The sequence below is a fragment of the Zootoca vivipara genome, chromosome 6, assembly GCF_965207765.1.
Source record: "Zootoca vivipara chromosome 6, rZooViv2.hap1.1, whole genome shotgun sequence".
Taxonomy (NCBI): domain Eukaryota; kingdom Metazoa; phylum Chordata; class Lepidosauria; order Squamata; family Lacertidae; genus Zootoca; species Zootoca vivipara.
Genome location: NC_142589.1, coordinates 12,518,467 through 12,539,652, shown reverse-complemented (window position 1 = coordinate 12,539,652; position 21,186 = coordinate 12,518,467). Strand labels below are relative to the sequence as shown.

The window sequence follows — 21,186 nt, the reverse complement described above, 5'->3', positions numbered from 1 at the left end:
CGCGTCTGTAACCCGAGGAACCACCGCAGTTGCCAGATCAAAGGAAGTAATAGTTCCGTTCTATTCTGCTTAGTCAGACCACACCGGGGGTACTGTGTCCAATTCTGGGTTTCACAATTTAAAGAGGATATTGACAAGCTGGAATGTGTGCAGAGGAGGGCACCCAAGATGATCAAGGATCTGGAAACCAAGCCTTATGAGGAATGGTTGAAGGAGCTGAGTATATTTAGTAGGGAAAAGAGGAAACTGAGGAGATATGATAGCCATCTTCAAATATCTAAAGGACCATCACATGGAAGATGGAACAAGCTTGTTTTCTCCTGCTCCAGAGGGTAGGACCCGAACCAATGGCTTTAAGTTACAAGAAAGGAGATTCCAATTAAACATAAGAAAGGACTTTCTGATGGTAAGAGCCATTTGATAGTGTACTCCCTCGGCTGGTGGTGGGCTCTTCTTCACTGGTTTTAAAACAGGGGCTGGGTGGCCATCTATCATGGATGTTTTAGTTAAGACTGCTGCATTGCAAGGGGTTGGATTAGATAACCCCCTTCCAGCTCTACTGGAAGAGTACGGGAAGAACATCAGAGCCCTGCTGGATCAGGCCAGCCAGTGCCCCATCTGCTCCAGTGTCCTGATCTCACGGTGGCATCCAGACACCCAAGGAGAAGCCCACATCAGTGCCAGATTTATGGCGGTGCGGACTGTTCCTCTGCACAGGGCATTGAGCTGAGGAGGCGCAAAATTGAGAAGGCCCATAATTGAGAAGATCCACTTGGAGGCGGCAAATTTTGGCCTCGCTCAGGGCGCCATATTGCCAAAGATTACCAAAGTCCACTCCTCCCTGCCTGTTGGACCTGAGCGCAGCAGAGCTCTCCCACCCTGCAGTTTCCAGCAGCTAGCATTCAGAAGCACATTCGCTTTGAAAGCGGAGGTTGAACATCCTGCTATGGGCGTCTGCAGCCCCAAACAGGCTTTGTTTTGATACTTTTGATACCTTTTAAGCCTCTGATCTTCACCCCAGTACTCATCCATTGAAGACGCTTGGCCTTCTCGTTTATAAACATGTAACAAAAGTTTTGGAAATCATCATCATCATTATTATTATTATTTTAAATCTGCAGAAATGGGAGCTGGTGCCAGTTTTCACTGTTTTGACAAGACAAATAAATTATTTAAGCAGCACCACTAATTGAGCAATGCTTTCCAGGAAAGCGCGGGAAAAATACATACCTATCACACACACACAGACGCAGGCACACACACTTTTAAATATATATATGTTTTTCCCCTTTCTTTTTTTAGAAAAAAAATATATCTCTAGGAAAACATAACGCACTGACATCGTTTTATTTTGTTTTTTTCGGTAATTATACTAAAGATGAAAAACTCATAATAAACATCTCCCAGTCCCCACCTGCTAACAGTAATTATAATAGACTCAACAATAAATGGTAAAGCAGAGCAGAGCTGCATCTCGGGAATTCTCCAGGGTCTGTGGATTAGCTCGGAAAGCCTGAATGATTAAAATACACTAATTAAAATTTTGTGTTCCTTAGTAACTCGTCTGCCTGGGCCCCTGGTGTTGGCAAAATGGGAATTAACGTGACAAAAGCAACACAGAGGGTTTTTGTTTTAAATAAAGAAGGGGGGCAGGAAAGAGGAAAAAAAATCTATATAAACAAGTTCTAGATCTGTGAGCGGAAGAAAGAAAACGGGAGTTTGAGGGGAGGGGTGTTAAAATGTATTATATAAAAGATTCGGAGGGATGCAGTCGCTGGACGGGTCAGGACAGGTTATTTCTTGAGGTTGCGGAGCAAAAGTCTTAAAGTCAAACATTTCAATGAGAAGGAGCAAGTGTGGCTGGGACAAATGGTGGGTCACATACACATTCAATGGGGAAGAAAGCATTTAAAAACAATTACAGAAGCCAGCAAGCTAGGAGGGAGGAGAGGAGAGAGCAAGCGGGGGATCCAGGGAGAGGGCCCTCTCTCTCTGTGTCGCCGCACACTTCCCTCCGAGATGGAGACTCTTGCAGCGCGCTCCGGCTCCCTTTCCCAAAGAAAAGAAAACAGGACTTTGGGATAACGGCACCAGAAAAAGCCTTCTGCCCCACTGCAGCTACACAAAAGAAATTGGAAGACTTTTGGGTTGCCCTGAGCAACCTAATTGCATCAGTACATTGCACACAGGAGCCAAACTAACTGAATTTTGATGAAAAGACGGTGGTAATTTACGGCATCACGAAATTAGTTGTCATAGCGACGGGTTAATTACATCTCAAATTAACAATGCAAGTGTGGTGAAATTAAATATAAATCATATTTTCTGCATAAATTATAGGGGTTGATTAGACCGGGGCTCGGGGAGAGGAAAAGGTTGAGCCGCCGTGGGCCTACACAGCTTTTCAAGCCGACAAGAGTCTCTTGGAAACACCGGGAGAAAGATAGGGAGGGGGGGGGCGCAGGAGAAGCAGGAGAAGGAGAAAGTATCAAAGACAGCACAGCGCACAGTGCCGTCTCCTCGGCGCTCGTTTTGCGTATTTTCTTGACCTCGCCACCTTGGGGCTCCTGAAGTTTCTACTTCCAGAGAATTTAATGGCAGCGCCGAAAAATAGGCACTGTTTGGTCCGGTGTAGGAGTTCAGAGGCCTAGCTCTTCTCCAAAGCAAGGCCATCACCCTCGGTCTTGGCGTGGAAGCGTCCGTCACAGGAACAGTCCCTTACAGCAGGTGTGGGGAACCTTTGGCTTTCCAGGTAGTGCTGAACTGCAACTCCCAGCACTCCTGAGCATGTTTTCTCAGGCTGGCAGGAAGTGTAGTTCAGCAACATCTGCAGGGCCAACAGAGACCTTCAGCCCACATTCCTCCAATATACCAGACCCTGAAGTGGCCTTTGCGGCGCTGGAAATTAGGACAGAGCAGGCCAAGCTTCCCTGCCAAATAGCCACATTTTGGTGGCAACACCATTTGTCCTTGATAAGAGATGGTGCTGAAGTGGCAACTCTGCACTTGCTTACCTGGGAGTAAGCACCACTGAACACAGTAGGACTCCCTTCTGAGAGAACATGCACCAGACTGTAGGTCATTGTGCATTTGCATCAAATTCCTCACCGGCACTACATTACATTCATGCTTAAAAAGCAGCACTGGTTGCTAGCAGTTGGGGTCTGGGCACAGTTCAAAGTGGTGGTTTAAACCTGGAAAGCTGGATCCTGCCTGCATAAAGGGTCACCCCCCATTAACCCCTCCCTGTGCTGTAAGACCCCCCCCCCAAAGTCTTAAGGTCCTGCAGTCTCATAAATGCCTAAATCAGGATTTTGAGATTACTGCAAAAATTCAGTACGTTTAAATGTTTCAAACAACTGCTTTGGAAAGCCCAACAGGTAGCACTGAGATCTAAGGCCTTCTCAGTGCGCAGAGAGGACCTGCTAACCACAGCCCTCTTAGCCTTTAGAATAGTCTCTAAGCTTTTCTTGAGGAATTTGCCATGTCAAAGCTTTAAGCCATGCTTTATTGCAATTACCGAAAACAAGTGCCTTCTCCTGCATGAACCTAGCCATGGTGCATGAGCCCTTTGCATGCAAAAGGCCACAGGTTCAATTTCCAATGGCATCTCCAGGTAGGGCTGAAACCCGGTAGAGCTGCTGCCAGTCAGTGTTGGCAATACTTAACTAGGTGGACCAATAGCAGCTTTCTATGTTCCTCCCTGTCTGTTGAGATCCGCCTAAAAGGCCTTCTCTGAGCACTTTCATTTTCTGAGGTCTGGGAACTGGCTCCTGAAGAGAGAGCTTTTTCTGGGGTGGTGCCCAAATGAAGGAAAACACAAGCCTAAAGACTTCTTTGCTTTTTTTCTTCTCTAGGCATCTTTGGAACACTGGGGCAAAGTCCTCCCTGCTGTCTTGTTTGGGGGGTTCTGTGTTTTACACTCTGATCAGCTTTTGACGGTGAACTCTTCCCATAGCTGCCAAGTATCCCGTATCCGCCGGGAAAACCCCTTTTTTCTTAGCGTTTCCCGGCGGTCTCCCGTTTAGCGAAAAATCCCGGTATTGTCCCTTAAATCGGGATACTTGGCAGCTATGAGTGGAGGCGAATGCAATTGTTAGCAACCCTAATTACCCGGCCATTTTTCTGGTGCCGCTTGCCCTTCTATGGGCACCAGAAAATGGCGGCGCTGGCGCCGGAAGTCGCTTCCGCGCATGATCGGAAGTTGCGTGACGCGACTTCTGGTGGCGCTTTGCCCTTCTATGGGCATCAGAAAATGGCGGCGCTGGCGCCGGAAGTCGCTTTTACGTGTTTCCGGCCATGCGCGGAAGCGACTTCCGGCGCTGGCGCCGCCATTTTCTGGTGCCCATAGAAGGGCGAAGCGCCACCAGAAGTTGCGTCACGCAACTTCCGGTCATGCGCGTGCTGCCGATCCCGGATATTTACGACAAGGACTTGGCAGGTATGACTCTTCCACAAGCAAGCCCCATTGAGTTCCACAGAACTTCTCTCCAGGAAAGCCTGCTAAGGAATGCCACCCTTTGCAATGAAACTTCAGACACTCCAATATGCAGATTGCTCAGTGGATACTGTTAACAGAAAATGGCTTTTGCAAAAATTGTACTACTGGCTTTGGCAAACACAGCTTTAGAAGCGTGGGCCTGCGCTGAGAGGCTGCAAAATGTACATTAAAAAAAAAGCATACAACACATACACCTGGAAAACTCAATATAAAGCAAGAATGGGAGGGAGGTTACTTATTAAAGTAATTAATACAAACAGTAAAAAGAAGTAGCAAATAACTATTGTAGTTAGAAATGAAGATAAAGAAGCTCTGCACAAGGACAAATATTTGACTTGCTCAGAGGTTAAAACAGTGGAGTTCTTCAAGGATTACACCAAGAGAACAGTTTTTCTCCCCATACTTTCATTAGTGACCTTGGAGAAGGGAGGAGGAGTGTAAACAGGAAGCTGCCAAAATCTGCTGACGACACAAAAATGGAAGGAATTGTCAATGCATATGAGGATCAGAAAATTATACGGCATGATTCGGATGACCTCGTTGGAGTGGCATGACAAAAACGGGATAAAATAAGGCAGCAAATGAAAGTGAGGGAAAGGTTTGCCTCTAGAAAAGTAAGAACAAAAGCCCATTTTGAAATGGTGCCATTATATGACAGAACCATTTATTTTTTAATGGACCCCACTACCTCTGCTGGTGACACACACAGTTAGGGCATGTGTGTGGGAAACCAGCACGTCAGAACTGGAAAGCAGCCGGATTCTTGCAGAACGTATCCACAAGCAAGCACCCTATGTGCTCACATGATCTGCTCAGGGGGGGGGGGGGGGAATTGCACAGGTGCCAGTTTCTGACACAGCCGTCAGGAACAAGGCAAACACACAGCATAGCAAAAGGCCCTGTGCGTTTCAGAGATTCCACAGGACCCGGGGAGGAGGTCAGCGGCTGCCCCTAACAAGGAGCCACTGGCTGCTCTATTAAACTCTCTGTGACCCTTATGGAACACAGGAGCACTGCTCCTTCACAATGGAGGCACAATTAACAACAAAGGGGGGGGGAGAGAACTAAAAATAAAGCTGTTGTGGTGTGTATTATGCGACACCACCGTCCCTCCCTCTCCCACGGGAGCTGGGATTTGCAAAGGGCAGGCAGGTCCCTTTCCCTAGGACTGCCTCTGAATCTCGGGCCCCAGCCACCAGACACAAGACAGACCATTTCAGCATGTTGTTCACGGGACATGCCATTCCTTCTGTCTCGCGCCTCCTTCAGATTTGATAGCACTGGCCATTATGGGCTAACATGCCCTTGCCTTCTCAAAAGTTACAAATTCTAAAAGGGGAACAGATCCGTTGACTTTGTGATAGTCTGATACAGTATTACTGCTATGTTTACTTACTCTTTTCTAATACCACTCCTGAATTTATTCTTTTGCAAACTCTTTCTTAGATGATTATTATTATTCTTCTTATTATCGTTATTATTATCACAGCTCTTCACCAGAAGATTACAGCAATTTAAAATACAGCATTAAAAACAAATTACAGTAGCTAGAGTGAGTCTCTCTCTCTCTCTTTCCGATAGATAGATAGATAGATAGATAGATAGATAGATAGATAGATAGATGATAGATAGATAGATAGATAGATAGATAGATAGATAGATAGATATTCAAACAGGGTAAAGAGGTGCATTTTTAGCATAGGATGAATGCTGTACAATGAAGGTGCCTGATGGACCTCTGTGGAGAGGGAATTTAATATTTATGTGCCACTTTCTCCAGAGACATTTGCACTCAAAGCAGTTCACAATATGCAGTATCAATAACCATTTCATTTTAACCAACAGTATAACACAATCAAGAATCAAAAACTTTGATTTAAAGAACAAACTTAGATAATAAAAACCAAGATGTTACCAGGAAGTAATAATCAGCAACTACACTATGCTTTCCAAGTGTGACACATACATTAACTTGCAAGTAACCCTTAAAACTATCCTGTAAGGTAGATCACTTATTTCCCTCCTATCTGGGGCAACCTAGTCAGATGGGCGATATATAAATTAGCAACAACAACAACAATAATGGGATTTCATTGTCGGGGCCATATTTGAACTGGGAGCCTACGGACTCAATCTCTTAGTCGGTAAGCTACCATCAATTCTTGTGTAAGGTTTAACACGCTGATTCCCCAAACAGAAAACTGGGAGCAGTAGCATTTGTGATGGTGCTGTAACATTTTCTGCCAGGCACCCCTTTCCACTTCCTGCCTGCGCTAAAGGATAGAGACAGGGGTCTGGAACAACTCTCCAAAAGGAAAGGTTACAATGCCTCAGGCTTTTTAGGTTTGTTTTTTTAATTGTATGGAGACGGCATGGCAGAGGTGCATAATACAATGCATACTGTGGAGAGAGTGAAAAGGGAGAGGTTTCCTTCTCTCCTCATAATATTAGAACCCAGGACCATCCAATGACGTTGAATGGTGGGAAATGCAGGACAGTCAAAAGGAAGAACTTTGCCACATGACTATAATTACGGAATTGTAGAGTTGGAAGGGACCACAAGGGTCATCTATTCTAGTCCAATCCCCTGGAATGCAGGAATCTTTTGCCCAGCATGGGGCTCAAACCCACGACCCTGAGACTCATGCTCTACTGACTGAGCTATCCCACCTGGGACATCTGATCGGCATCTGGTGGGCTGCTGTGAGAAAAGGATGCTGGACTGGATGGGTAAGGTGTGTTGAATTTCCCAACTTTCAAACTCAAAAAATGAGGGGTGCTAAAAAGTTGTAACAAGGCTTGGGAATTCAAAAGATATTTTGTTTAAATTTACATGATTTAGTTTTCCTTGGTAGGTATGATGTGCACAAAATTGCATAGAAATCATTAAAAATGATTGGCAAGTAGTTGCAGTAATGTGTTAATATTATTTTTATTTATGAGCATTATCATTATTATTATTTAGCATTACCTGACATTTTCAGAAGGTAAAATTAATATTTGTTGGTTTTCCAAACGCAGTTTATGTGTTTCTACATCAAATGTAGACTATCCAAGACTGTCCAAATGTGTGTCCAATCACAAAAATAATAGCTGCTTTGAAATCCTCACATCCTAGACTTATTTTTAAGACCCCTTACTTATGAAATTTGCAAAAATTATGTTTCACCCCCTAAAATGGTATGCCTTCCTAGATGGGCCTTTAGCTGAATCCAGCTTCTTCTAAGCAAAAGTGAGGGAGAACTCTTGTCTTCATGCCCTGCCTGTGGACATCCCTGAGCCACCTGACCGGTCACCGTGGGAAAACAGGTTGCTGGAATAAATGGGTCTTTAGTCTGACCCACCCTTTAAAACTTTCTCTGGGTACTTTGGCTCACTCCTGCAGCCTCACAATCCAGAGAGAGTGGTCAGAAGAAGCCAGACAGTGTTTGCAGCATGTTCAAACTGCACTGATTCCTGGTCAAAGTGAGCTGTGCTTTGCTTGCTTAAAATCCACCCTCGAGGAGATCGAGGGTAGGGAAAGATCTTCTGCTTAAAGGACTCCGGAAGGCCCCCAACTGACAAACATCCCACCAATATTTCATTTTTAACAGCACTGGAGATGATCTTTAAATTGCAAAGTTCAGGCAGTCCCATCCTGAGAAATTTCTCAAGACGCAGTGGGTTCTACTTTCCGTTCCTTGTTTCCTCCATTGCAACTTTCTTCATGCTTAAGAAAAAACAACATCATAAAAAGCTTACGTGAAAGTGGAAAAAGGAGAAGAAATGCCCCCGCGGTTCAGGCAGCCATCATGATCGATGGTGGTGGATTTGCGTGCCCATTTCATTAATTTTTCAGTATGCATTTTATTTATCTATGCGCCGTACATCTGCTGAAGTTTATACACTCGATCATATATATAAATATAGACACGCGGCAATCAATACGACATCCGCTTCAACTGAAAACGGCTTCCATTAGCCCCCTCCCCGCCCCATTCCCTGCCCCCCAACCCCCCCTTTGTTTCCACAACCTGATGGCTGAGCACCTTGCGCCATTCAATCGGCTTCCGATCTTCATTAGCGGTGATGCACGGACTCCTCCCCTTGCCCAGCACTCAACTTTTTCATTCATCCCAAAACATGAGGCCATTAACCGCACCCACTGAGTTTCAAAGCACCCGGCAAGAAGAGAAGTGTGCCCCTGCCCCCCTCCTGCTGCAGCCAACCTTCCAGGTCAATATACTGGGTAGATATTGCCAAGGTGATGCTTCGGAGAGGGCTAGCCTTGGTTCCTGGGGACTGAATCTGGGACAGGACTCAGCAGCCTGGGAAGCAGCTCTCAGGAATTCAGCATGAAGCAATAAAAAGGGAGAGGGCCTCTGGCTGTGTGCAGAGTTCTTCCCCCTCACTAGAGTCAAGGGCAATTGTTTCAAGAGGGACAGGGCAGTTAAGCCCCAAGATTTATTTATTTTCACTCACCGGCTTACAGCATAATCCTTCCCATGCCTGCTCAGATGTACACAGCGGGCTGCTATACTCTGAAACCAGTCATGGAGTCTATCTAGGTCAGCACTACCGTTGACCTGAAGCAGCTCTTTGGGTACAGGGTCTTCCCCATCACCTGGCACCTGAGATCTTTTTAACAGACAGGAGGTGCTGGGGATTGAACCTGGAACCTTCTGCATGCAAAGCAGGTGCTCAACCCATGAGCCCCTCCCAAATTCAGAGCCGTGTTGAGCTAAATGAAACTCACTTGGAGGTTTAGCATGCATATGACTGAAACCTTGGGTGCAGATGGCTGGTCTGCAGCTAGATTGCCATAAATTGGTCCTGTGACGAGAAACGAGGCTATATCCTTTACCTCTGCCCTTTTTACAATCACCCCACAGTATACCTACTTAGCCAAATGCATTGCTGTGCATATCCCACTGCCAGAATTAGGCAAACGAATCAGGGATTTATCTGAAGTATAAAGTTTCTAGACCTTAAGGTCATGAAAGAAGTGCAATATACTTTAATCCCCAGTGTCTCACTATATATTACAGATATAGATTAGATAGATAGATAGATAGATAGATAGATAGATAGATAGATAGATAGATAGATAGATAGTATTCAGCTAAGTTTGAGAAACTCTTGCGATTTTTATTTATTTAAAAAGAGTTTCAGGCCACCTTGTCAGACAAGGTCCTCTCTTTGACACCCAGGTGGAACTATGCAAACGGGTAGTTTGGCTGTGGGAGGCAATTCTTTCTGGCTTATACAAAGTGACTGAAATTCTTCCATCAAATGAGCTTTTGAAAAAGATCTGTCTTTTCCATGAAACACACATCCAAACAGTCTTTTACTTCTTTTTTTAAAGAAAAATCATACACAAAACCAACCAAGCAAGGGAGCGAGATGAGTTTTCCCCACCCGCTCAAGAAAAAGGAATAGAAGGTTGGCAGGAAAATAGGGCAATGCTAGGTTTTTTGATACCTTAACAAAATATATTTAAAAAATGAGCAGCCTGTGCCTTTAAAAGATTTTTCATTTATAGGCTCTTTGCTCATCCACCATTTCAGTGATCTATATGCAAATATGCTAATGCATGCAAATTAAGACACCACTTTTAGTCCCAATTTAATAGAAAGCATTAAAATACCATTTTTTCCAGGAAAAAACCTCCATATGCATGAAGCAAGGGCTCCCCACCCCCACTGTCCTTCCTAGTTTTCTCTCTGTGTGTGTTTTGTCGTTGTCATTGTCATATTCCAGCAGCACAACACAGTTTTGCAAATCCAACTATCTTTTTTCCAGGTGTTACTTCTTCTTTACATTTTCCCCTCGAGGAATAGCATTTCTTTCTTTCTTTCCTTCTTTCTTTCTTTCTTTCTTTCTTTCTTTCTTTCTTTCTTTCTTTCTTTACTTTTAACAACACTGGAAAGGATTGGGGCACGTTTTCTTTTTCTTCTAATCCCACCTCCCTCCAGTAGATACACAAAGAGAACAGAAACGAGATCTACAACCTTTTTATAAGCCTGTTCACAATGAGCAATTCCAGAGTGTCAAAAATAACAATGGTGCGTGTGTCAGGGCTCCTCCCACAACCTCAGAGACTCCACCCTTGTCTCCACCCACTGACCTTGACTGAGGAGCTCATTAGCTCTAAATAGCCTGTGGAAAGTTAAAAAACTACCTGCATGCCTTTCTGGCCAGGTATAAGTGGTTAAAGCAGCCTTCTACACAAGGCCAGCTCTCTTGGAAGGCTATCAAAAACAACCAAAAATTTTACCAGAGAGAAAAGATGGATGACAATGTCCTTCTGCTGCCAGCTCATTTTGGGTTTAAGGCTGGTTGAAGTGGAAGGGGCTTGTGCTAGCATGCCAGAGAGGAAATGGAGTGGTCCTTCCCTCTCATAGCTGCCAAGTTTTCGCTTTTCTCGCAAGGAAGCCTATTCAGCATAAGGGAAAATCCCTGTAAAAAAGGGATAACTTGGCAGCTATGTTCCCTCTGCGTTCTGCCAGTCCACCATTTAACCATGCTGGCCAAGAAAGAAGGAGCTTCTCTTCCAATATGGAAACCAAGCAGGCTGGTGGGAGCAATCTTCCACCAGCTCACTCGCTTGCCTGCATAGAATTCCATGTACTCACCTACATAGAATGTCTTTTCACCCTGGGTGACTAAGCAAATGCTGAAATACAGGGCTGGTAATGTCAAAACTCAGGACTGAGTGATCCAGTTCCAAATGTCCTCCACTCAGCCATGAAGCTCAGTAGAGTATCTTGGGCCAATCACCATCCCTCAGCCTAACCTACCTCACAGCACTGATAGGACAAATTGTAGTATCAGGTCCATGTCCCTCCACCACTAAGACGCCTGAATGAGTCACATACACCAGGCTAGTAAACAACGCCAGCACCAGTAAGAAATAAGCTTTGCAAACATCTCAGTTTAATTTGGGTTGGCCACTTACATGCTCTGTCCATACGGAATTTTAGATTACAAATTCCTGGCACTCCATAAAGTACAGTGCATGCTGGTGGTGCAATATAAATTATAGTAATTATTATTATCGCCAAAGAGAACATGCAGAATGATGGGGTGATAAGAGAGACTCACTTTGGTTTAAATAAAAAAACACAAATTATCCCAGTCACTTTCAGGATGAGAAAGACAAGCACCCTTTCTTGGAGTGCAGGCAGCTATATGGACTCAAGAGTTTATCATGGGAGCGGGGAAGAGGAGCATCCTTTAATTCCCCCCCCCATGGCTCCCTGCTGGATGCCCTTAAACAGATCACTAGATCTCAACCTAACCTACCTCACAGGGTTGTTGTTAGTGCTGCCATTCCTTCCTGGGCATTCAACTGGGCTGTTCTCTCTGAAAGGGAAGAGCATTTGCCCTCTTATTTTTCAAAACTACTCTGCTTTAATTAATGCAACATTAACGCCGTTTTCCCTTAATTTCCTTTTGAAAAAAAATAATAATAATTTTTATTGAATTTTCAAAATATAACAACAAATTTTCCACAAATCTTAATTGAACAATATATCCATATTTCTTCCCTCCCCCCTCTTAGGCTCCCCCCATGTTTCCGTATTGATTTCTTAAACAAATTCTATACCCTGCTGGTTTTACCTCTTACATAGTTGTGAAAGTTTAGTCAAAACCTGCCAATGGGTCCAAATCTTTACACTGTCTTTTTATATAGTTTATAAATGGTTCCCACTCCTTTTTTGAAATCGATGTTGTCTCTCTCATGTATCCTCTCTGTCAGCTTAGCCAGTTCCACGTAGTCCGTAAGTTTAGCTTGCCATTCTTCCTTTGTTGGCGTTTTCTCTGTTTTCGAAACTTGTGCTAATAAAATTCTTGGTGCTCTGTTTTTCCTTACAATCAGGCTAAGGGCAATGTTGGGTGGCAAGCTCAGTGGGCACTCAACTTCCTGGCAAAGGAACTCATCTTGGAAAGTGATGAAACAGGGGGTTTGTTTGTTTTTTACAATTCAAAAGTCAAAATAAAATGGGGCCACTGCTCTGCATAAACTCACAGGGTTATTGTGAGCCCATTATGTGACAGGTGTCTCAGGTCTCCATATGTCACCAGGGCTGCTAGTTGGAGGATGGAACTACAGGCCACCCCAGCCCAAAGCTTGACCTACCAGCCCATGATCCCCCTAGCTAGCCTGTGAAGTCAGGTGGTGCCAGGAGGGCCCATCAGGTGAGATATAAAGGCTCGCAAAGCTGCTGAGCGCCCTCAACTCAGGCAACAAATTGCTGATGGAAGTCTGCCTTGGGCACCTTGGCCCTGAGCTATGGATACTCCCAAAGACCAAATTTCCTTACATGGAGTCAAACTATGGGCCCACCTAGCTCAGTATTGCCCACACAGATTAGCAGCAGCTCTTTAGGGTTTTGGATGAGGAGTCTTTCCCAGCCTTTCCTGGAGTTTCTGGAGATTGAGACTGGAACCTCTTGCATGCAAAACAAATGCTCTCCCACAAAGCTAGGACCCTTTCTACCCTTGACTAGTAGTGGCAGAACAAATTAAACACATGTTCCTTTTCAGCAGCTCAGAGTATTTCCAGCTATTCCCCCCCCCCCCCCCCTAAGATGAAAGTGTAGAAAATGAGCTGCACCAACACGACTGGGCAGAACATTGAACATAAAACAGTACAGAGCAGATACTGATATATTATTATGAAGTAAGAAATTTTGCCAGCGCCAAGCCCCACAATTTTATGGTTGGAAACTGAGAAAACACACCACACAGCCACACACAGTCATCCAAACTCATCTTCTTCAGGTGGAGAGATTTCCCCGCCAAACATGTTTTATTGGGTAGAAGTACCTCCCTATTTGTACCAAGCCAGAGGTTGCCAGAAGTTTTACATCCTGCTCTTGCAACATGTGTGGGAGTCTTTACATAAGACCTCCCCCCACACTCTTCTAATCCCAAACCTGATTTGAATTTGTTTTGAAAGATTCCTCTATGCCTTCTTGTTTCCCTTTTATGGAACTCAAAGTTCTGTGACAAAACTGAACTTGAGAGAACATCCTCCAGGCTGGAAGTGACTCGGGTTTGCATGCTGGATACACTGCATTCACACAGAGGTCTCTAACCTAAGCCAGGTGTGGAGAAGCTGTGGCCCTCCAGGTTTTGTGGGACCTATCATTTTCACTGGTGGTGCAGGCTGAGGCTGATGAGAGATGGAGTCCAACAACATCTGGAGGGTACCAAGTTGCCACAAGAAGCGCTGACCCCAGCAAGTTTGCTGCTCAAGACAAGAGAATGAGGCTCATATCTTTGTAAGTGCAGGCTGGAGCATCTACTCATGAGCAAGTCTCATTGCCAGGAAGCACCTCAGCCTGATATATTCAAGGAGCGGATTACCATACCTATTCTATCCCACAAGAGGCGGTGATGGCCATCAGCTTGCAGGGGCTTAAAAGGAGATGAGACCAATTTATACTGTAGAGGCTAGGTAAAGGTAAAGGGACCCCTGACCATTAGGTCCAGTCGTGACCGACTCTGGGGTTGCGTGCTCATCTCGCATTATTGGCCGAGGGAGCCGGCGTATAGCTTCCAGGTCATGTGGCAAGCATGACAAAGCCGCTTCTGGCAAACCAGAGCAGCACATGGAAACGCCGTTTACCTTCCCGCTGTAGCGGTTCCTATTTATCTACTTGCATTTTTGACGTGCTTTCGAACTGCTAGGTTGGCAGGAGCTGGGACCAAGCAACGGGAGCTCACCCCGTCACAGGGATTCGAACCGCCAACCTTCTGATCAGCAAGCCCTAGGCTCAGTGGTTTAACCCACAGTGCCACCTGGGTCCCAGACTGTAGAGGTTAAGGCTAGCAATAGTTTGGGAGGGAGAAAGGAGGTGACACACACAGAGAGAAAGCGTTCCTCTCCCCACTTTTGGCTCTGGTCCCTGATAAGGTATTCCTGAGGGAACGAGGCTCTTGACATGGAAAAAGAAGATTCCCAGTCCCAGATTTAGGAAGTATATGTGCAGGGTACCCACCCCAATGAAATGACACTGCCCAAGAGTTGTTCCACAACTGACCCACAACATTTAGGCCCAACATGCATTTCCTTTGCTTTATTCTCTAACCCCCACCAGGCATGAGGGATGAGCAAATATGGCAACTTCAGTTTCACCCAGTTTCTCATTTTCCCACCCTTAAGTTCAGCCACCCAAATTTCCACAACAGTTTGTGTTCTTTTTCCATGCAAATTCAGCAGCACTGTAGTGCAACTTTCTCTTGATATACACATATTTCTGTGCAGTTTTGTCTAATATACACATTTTTGCAAAGTGATTTACCCCAATTTAATGCACTTTTGTATTTTCGCTAATACATGCATTTGTACACACACTTTATCAAAATATATGCAATTTGCACACATCACTTGCCTGGAGAACCACGTTGCAAATTTGCAGAAGTGCAAATTTCAAAGGATGGCTGGGCATTTTGTTTTGGAAAGTGAGGCTTTGGCTAAGCCCACTTTCAAATGAGAAAACGGAATCAAATTCCCCTCCCATCTCTACCCAGCACACAGCCATGATCTGTCTGACATCACCTTTTGGCTCACAGGCATGGCATGCTAGGTCCACTGGAGGGTGAGTGGAAGCTGGAAAGCTTTATAAATGTAGTGTTTAAAAGAAAGCATCATAGAATCATAGAACTGCAGAGTTGGAAGGGATCCAAAGGGTCATCTAGTCCAACCCCCTGAAATGCAGGAATCTCAACTAAAGCATCCATGACAGATGGTCATCTATCCTTTGCTTAAAAACCTCCAAGGAAGGAGAGTCTACCACCCTTCATTGAAGTCTGTTCCACTGTCAAACAGCTCTTATTGTCAGTCACAGAGCAGTGTACAAGCTTGATGGTTTCACAGAACTCTTCATTGGGCTCAATGTTATTAAACATTAGACTATGGAGAAAAAGGTACCGGCAGAAGTACCATCTGCAAGATGTTGCATATTAAGAATTGCAAAGTGGGTTTCTACCATGCCTCTACGACAACATCTTTCTCTCCTCCACAACATTCTTTTTAAAAATATAATCAAGCCTTGGGAAGAGTTATGTGAAAGCAGAAAGCTCCGTGGTTTTTCAGGTGGTCCTAATAAAGATGTTACTGGACAGTTCTATGTTTGCCACCAATTTCCTTTCAGCAGCAAATATCTCCTGCAAACTGTGGGAGCAAGAGAAGGAAGAGAGAAAAGAAATTCCACTGCTGTGCACTTAAAGACTGAAAACCTTCAGAGCAGCAACTTTTCAATTCTGAGGAAAAGCAGGGAAGATGACAGACGGATGGAGGGAAGGGAGAGCAGGAGGAGGGGAATGGAAGGTGTCTTACGGGGGAGAATATGGATCAGCCTGTCATCTGGAGACCCATCTTCATCCAGAATTAATGCACTAAAGTTCTTTGTTTTCCCTCTAAATGGTTTTAAAGAGACAGCCAGGGCTCCGCGCCGGACGCTCCGTGCGGCGTTGGTTCAGCAACTTCAGCTGGCTCAAGCGTTTTGAAAATGAAAAAGCAGCACATTGGAGGAGGCGGGAGCTGAGATCGCAACAAAGAGCTGGTCCAGGGGGTGGTGTGTGTGGAGAGAAAAAGAAGACAAGAGAGCTGAGAGGGAGCCGGGAATGATTAGCAGAGGGGGCAGAGGTGTGCTTATCATTTAGTGCTACTTTTGAACATGCTGGATGAGCTCCCGGATCTGCAGTTTGCAGTTTCCTTCTGCAGGCAGGGCATGGGGGGTGGGGGGGTGGAGGAGGGAAGGGGTCCAAGGCAGAACATGCTGAAAAAGAGGTGCAACTTTCAAGTGCGGCAAAAGCCTTTTGCAAGCCTCGTTACAAGACCAGAGCTCTGAAAATATTTGGCCTCAATAAAACTGGCTTTACTGAACTTGCCCTGAAGAAGAGCTCTGTGCAATGCCAAAGCTTGCTAGTTTATCCTACCCATTCTAACTATCTCATACCGGCCATCTGCTTCTCCCTTGCTCTCCTACTCCATAACACTTCTGCCAAGTCCATGTTGTTCCTATTTCTGTGGTTTCTCCACCCTAGAGCTGCAAGCTTTAGCTCAGGAGATCAATCAAATGAAGATTTAGCAGATTAATGGGTGGCGCTGAGAATGAAAAGCACACTTCTTTCTTTTTAGGCTACTTTGTGTCTGGTGTGTTACTGAAACTATAAAACATTCAAGACAGCCTTCCTTCCTTCCTTCCTTCCTTCCTTCCTTCCTTCCTTCCTTCCTTCCTTCCTTCCTTCCTTCCTTCCTTCCTTTCTTTCTTTCTTTCTTTCTTTCTTTCTTTCTTTCTTTCTTAGTTTATGCTGATTAAGTTGTGGGTATTCACACAGTCCTTCAATCTCTCCTCTACTAAGGTTTCAGCAGCTTGCCAATAATACTTAAAACTAGATTGGCAGATCAGATAAAAAGGCAGATTGACCAGACAACAAGAATGTATTTGCTGTCCCTGCCCCGTGCTCCGATGCTGAAATGTTCACCACTCCCTATAACTTGCCCTTCTCTGGCCCAGCAAGCCACTCTCCTCACAAAAACTACTTCTTCCACAAACCTTTTGGGGAACCATATCAAGGTATCTTGATCTGGACCCAACTCTTCCTACTTCTCTAGCCCCTAACCCTGTTCCCATCTTGTCTATCCATTATTTACCACAATTTATTAAACAAATCTAATATAGTCTACGAGATGGTTCGGACACAGACTGTTGATTTTGTGTTCTGCCTAGAAGGTAGATGAGGATCTCCTGGTAGATCTCTCGGTGACGAACAACAGATTTGCCAAGGTTTCTGACTCCCAATAGTTTAACAAACAACAACAACAAGAAGAAGTAGACTAAGCCTTCTCAAATATTCCTGCATTGCTTGGATGGGGGAAAACGAGTGGATTTTTGTATCAAAGCACCTTGGGCACAATTCTGATATGGAAAACAAATGACTGGGCCAAGCATCTTAGTTCTTAATTAGCGTAAGAACATAAGAAGAGCCTGCTGGATCAGGCCAAGGACCAGCATCCTGTTCTCAGGGGTAATTCAGATACTTCTGGGAAGTCTGCAAGGAGGACCTTAACACAACAGCAACTATTGCTTCTTGTGGTTTCCAGCAACTAGTATTCAGAAGCACAAGGTATTTCCAGCAAATAGTATTCAGAAGCACAAGGCCTTCAACGGTATGTTTCCCCAGTTTGAGTTAGTTTCACCTAGTCTGGGTTACTGTTCAGTGCACTGTTGGCTGCAGCTCCCAGACAAGTGCAATTGTGTCAAAATAGACACTTAGTATCATAGGATCATAGAGTTGGAAGGGGTCACGGGGGCCATCTAGTCCAACCCACTGCAAAGCAGGAATCTTTCGCCCAACATGGGGCTTGAACCCATGACCCTGGGATTAAGAGTCTCACGTTTTACCAACTGAGGCAGCTTCTTTTATACTGAGCTTTTATACTTTCTGGTTTCACAGGTTTTTTTCATCAAGCTGGAGGGTCATTGTTCTGTTTCCCTGGCCAAATCAACCTCCTCAGGTTGCCTGTCAGATATCAGATAGGTGGTTGGAAAGCCAGGTTCACTTGCATGACTGGCCAGGCACACACCCTGCGAAGTCCGAAGCTGGTCTCAGCCCTCTCTGTCAAATGTAGCCCCAAAGAATTGGTACCTCCTTTCCTTCGAATCCTGCCCCCCACCCCGTGAGGATTGTTGGAAAGGATGGGGTGAGCTGAATAACTGAGAGGAAGCAGCAACAGGAACAGAGTTGAGCCATTTTAATTATTCAGATGCCAGATGGGATACTTTTCGGCCCTTTCCCCTCGCTTTTAAAATTGTGTGTGTGTGTGTGTGTGTGTGTGTGTGTGAGAGAGAGAGAGAGAGAGAGAGAGAGAGAGAGAGAGAGAGAGAGAGAACTCTTCTGGGGTGAAGAAGACCTGTAAGAAAGGGGGGGAATACCCAGAGCAACCCCCCCAAGTTTGGCCCATGAGGGAAGCCGTCAAGATATTTGCAAATTCCACTGGTGAACATCACTGTAGCTCGTTGATTATTTCCTGCACTCAGTGAATGGGAAGAGAGAGGGAAGGATGGAGAGAGAGAGAGAGAGAGAGAGAAGGGAGGAAGGGGGGGGGGGTAAAGAGAAGAGGGCTTTGACCTTCTGTGAAGGATATAAAAAAATCCAGCAGCCTCAGGGGACACCCAACTATCTAGCATATTGCTGTTAAAATGTCTGCAAAATTTAATACACTTGGCATGCCATCTAATCAGTCCTTGGAAACCAGAGGGGTTTCCCCCCCCTCCGCTTCTCCCTCCTGCTTTCTGACTGCCTCAGACCTCCAGCTTTGGGGCTCCCCGCCCCCCTGCTGTAAATGACGGACTTAGTTCATGTGGGTTATTTAATTTTTATTTTATTTATTTGAGAGAGACAGAGAGAGAGACAGAGAGAGAGACAGAGAGAGAGAGCGCGCTGTTCCTTGCCTTTGAAAAAAAAGTTTAAAGATACGTTCCCATTCCATCAAGTTGCCATCTAAGTGAATGGAGTAAAAAGCCAAGTGTGCAAGATCATGGGGTGCACATGAACAACAACAAAATGAAAAATCGGGGCACTAAGAATATAGGAACCACTTGAATTAGAGTCTCCTTTCCAACACTGGCTATCCAGGCGCTGGTAGTATTAAGCACTGTACATAGTGAAGAACAAATCTTTGTTCAGAGGCAGTATATCTGCTTGCCAGAAGCTGGGTGCTCATGAACGGAAGAGGAAAGACATCCCACTGCTCCTTGAGCTCAAGTCACTGGCAATAGACTGCTTGACAGCACAGAGGTGTTATTCTTATCTATCATGGTTAATAGCAGGACCAGCTCTAGGTTAGTTAATTATTATGATTATTTTTAAGCTTATGTATAAACCACGCATCCCCAAACCTCGGCCCTCCAGATGTTTTGGACTACAATTCCCATCATCTCTGACCACTGGTCCTGTTAGCTAGGGATCATGGGAGTTGTAGGCTAAAATATCTGGAGGGCCGCAGTTTGGGGGTGCCTGGTATAAACCGTTCATCATCCAAAAAAAGTAATGTAAAGGAATGTACAAATAAATTCTAAAATCTACACTATCGTATAAACATCACACTCAGCAAGAGGAACAAAACCACTCAACCAACTAAAAATAACAACCACTTTCTGGTTGTTTTTCACTGGTTGATAAAAATATTTTTATTCTGGCAGCCCCCTAAGGTTACTTTGTGTCATTGCTGCTTTCAGATGGACCTTAATGCTGCATATATATGTATTACCACCATAATCTAAAGTACTTGGGCAAAGAAAGCCAGGCACAGAAAACAAGACATTGGCCTCATCTGTTGTAAAACAGGCCTATGGTCAGTGTTGACCTGAACCTGTCCTCTGCTCCAAACAAAGTAGGAGCAGTAGCCAAGATTTCCTCTTGGCTTACAAGGCCAGATATGCCTCCCATGACAGGATTTTCCAGAGTCAGGGCTCAGGACCTATTTGGTATACTGGTACATCTCTTAAAAGATGGAACACAGAAAATGGCCCTCCTCTGACAACCTTAACAAATGGGCAATCTGTGTTATCTCTGGTGGGCTGCTTTGCAGGAAGGTGGTGCCAGGTTCAATCCGCAACGGCATTCCTGCCTGAAATCCTAGAGAGCTGCTGCCAGTCAGTGAAGGCAATACTGAACTAGATGGACCAATGGTCAGAATTAGCATAAGGCAGCTTCCTATGTCCACTGAACAACGACACCTGAATCGGTTTTTGAGGAGCAGGCATTATTTCTGCATTTACACTTTGCACATTTATCCATCTAGGGCTGATGTGAGTTGAAGTGAAAGGTGTCTGGAGGGCACAAGGTTGGCAAAAGCTGGGCAAGTGGCTGGACACAGGGTTCAAATCCCCAGCTCACCTAAGAGAGGCCCAGGTACGCCACAACCAACCTGGGTCACAGGCTTGCTTCAAGGCTCTAGAAATGCCTCTCCGAGAAACAGGCATGAAAAAAACAACAAATCTCTCTCTCTCTCTCTCTCTCTCTCTCTCTCTCTCTCTCTCTCTCTCTCTCTCTCTCACACACACACACACACACACACACACACACACACACGTACGTTTGTGTGTGTATTGGCATTTTCTGCCCTCAACAAACTCCATCTAAGTCCTACTCAGAGCAGACCCACTGAACTTAATGAACCTAAGGGAGTCATTTTTCAAAAACATGAGGGATGCATCAACTTCAATGAGTGCACCCTGAGTACAACTAGAATGGGGTGCAACTCAAAGTTCAATCAGCAGAAACCCCAAAGGCCATAGTTGCTTTCTTGTGTGTGCGTCACTAGTTTGCTCCATTCAACATAAATCCTCTCCTGCGCCTTACATGCAAAAAGATGGCAAGAGAAGGAAAATGCCTTCTGCGGTCTTTTTCAAGACGTCAAAAATCCTTAGCTGCGTTACACACTTGCAAACACGCGGGTCTAAGACGTGCTGCTTCTAAATGGTTAACTCTGCTTGTGACTTGTGGCTGCTATTCTTCCTGTCTTAGAACCCTGTCTCCCCCCTCCCCTCCCCCAAAAAACAAACATCTAGTGAGAGTGCATGCATTGGGGAGGGGTGGAGAGAGGAGACAGAAGGGAAACCCATCTGAGCTGAGGGGGGGAAGGAGGTGCTTCTGTGCTGACACTCCTTATTGAATCGGACAGC

General features: G+C 45.1%; 1 protein-coding gene across 6 annotated transcripts in view; it reads right to left on the bottom strand.

Annotated features, from left to right (window-relative positions):
* CASZ1 (castor zinc finger 1) overlaps positions 1-21,186 on the bottom strand; it is a 309,366-nt gene that overhangs the window by 201,312 nt on the left and 86,868 nt on the right. For 2 of the 6 annotated variants that reach the window (XM_088671543.1, XM_088671546.1), the window contains exon 3: positions 11,786-11,845. The exons of the other annotated variants lie outside the window; for them this stretch is intronic. The gene's annotated coding sequence lies outside the window, so the exon portion shown is untranslated. The remainder of the gene's footprint in view (positions 1-11,785; positions 11,846-21,186) is intronic. 6 annotated transcript variants of the gene reach the window in all.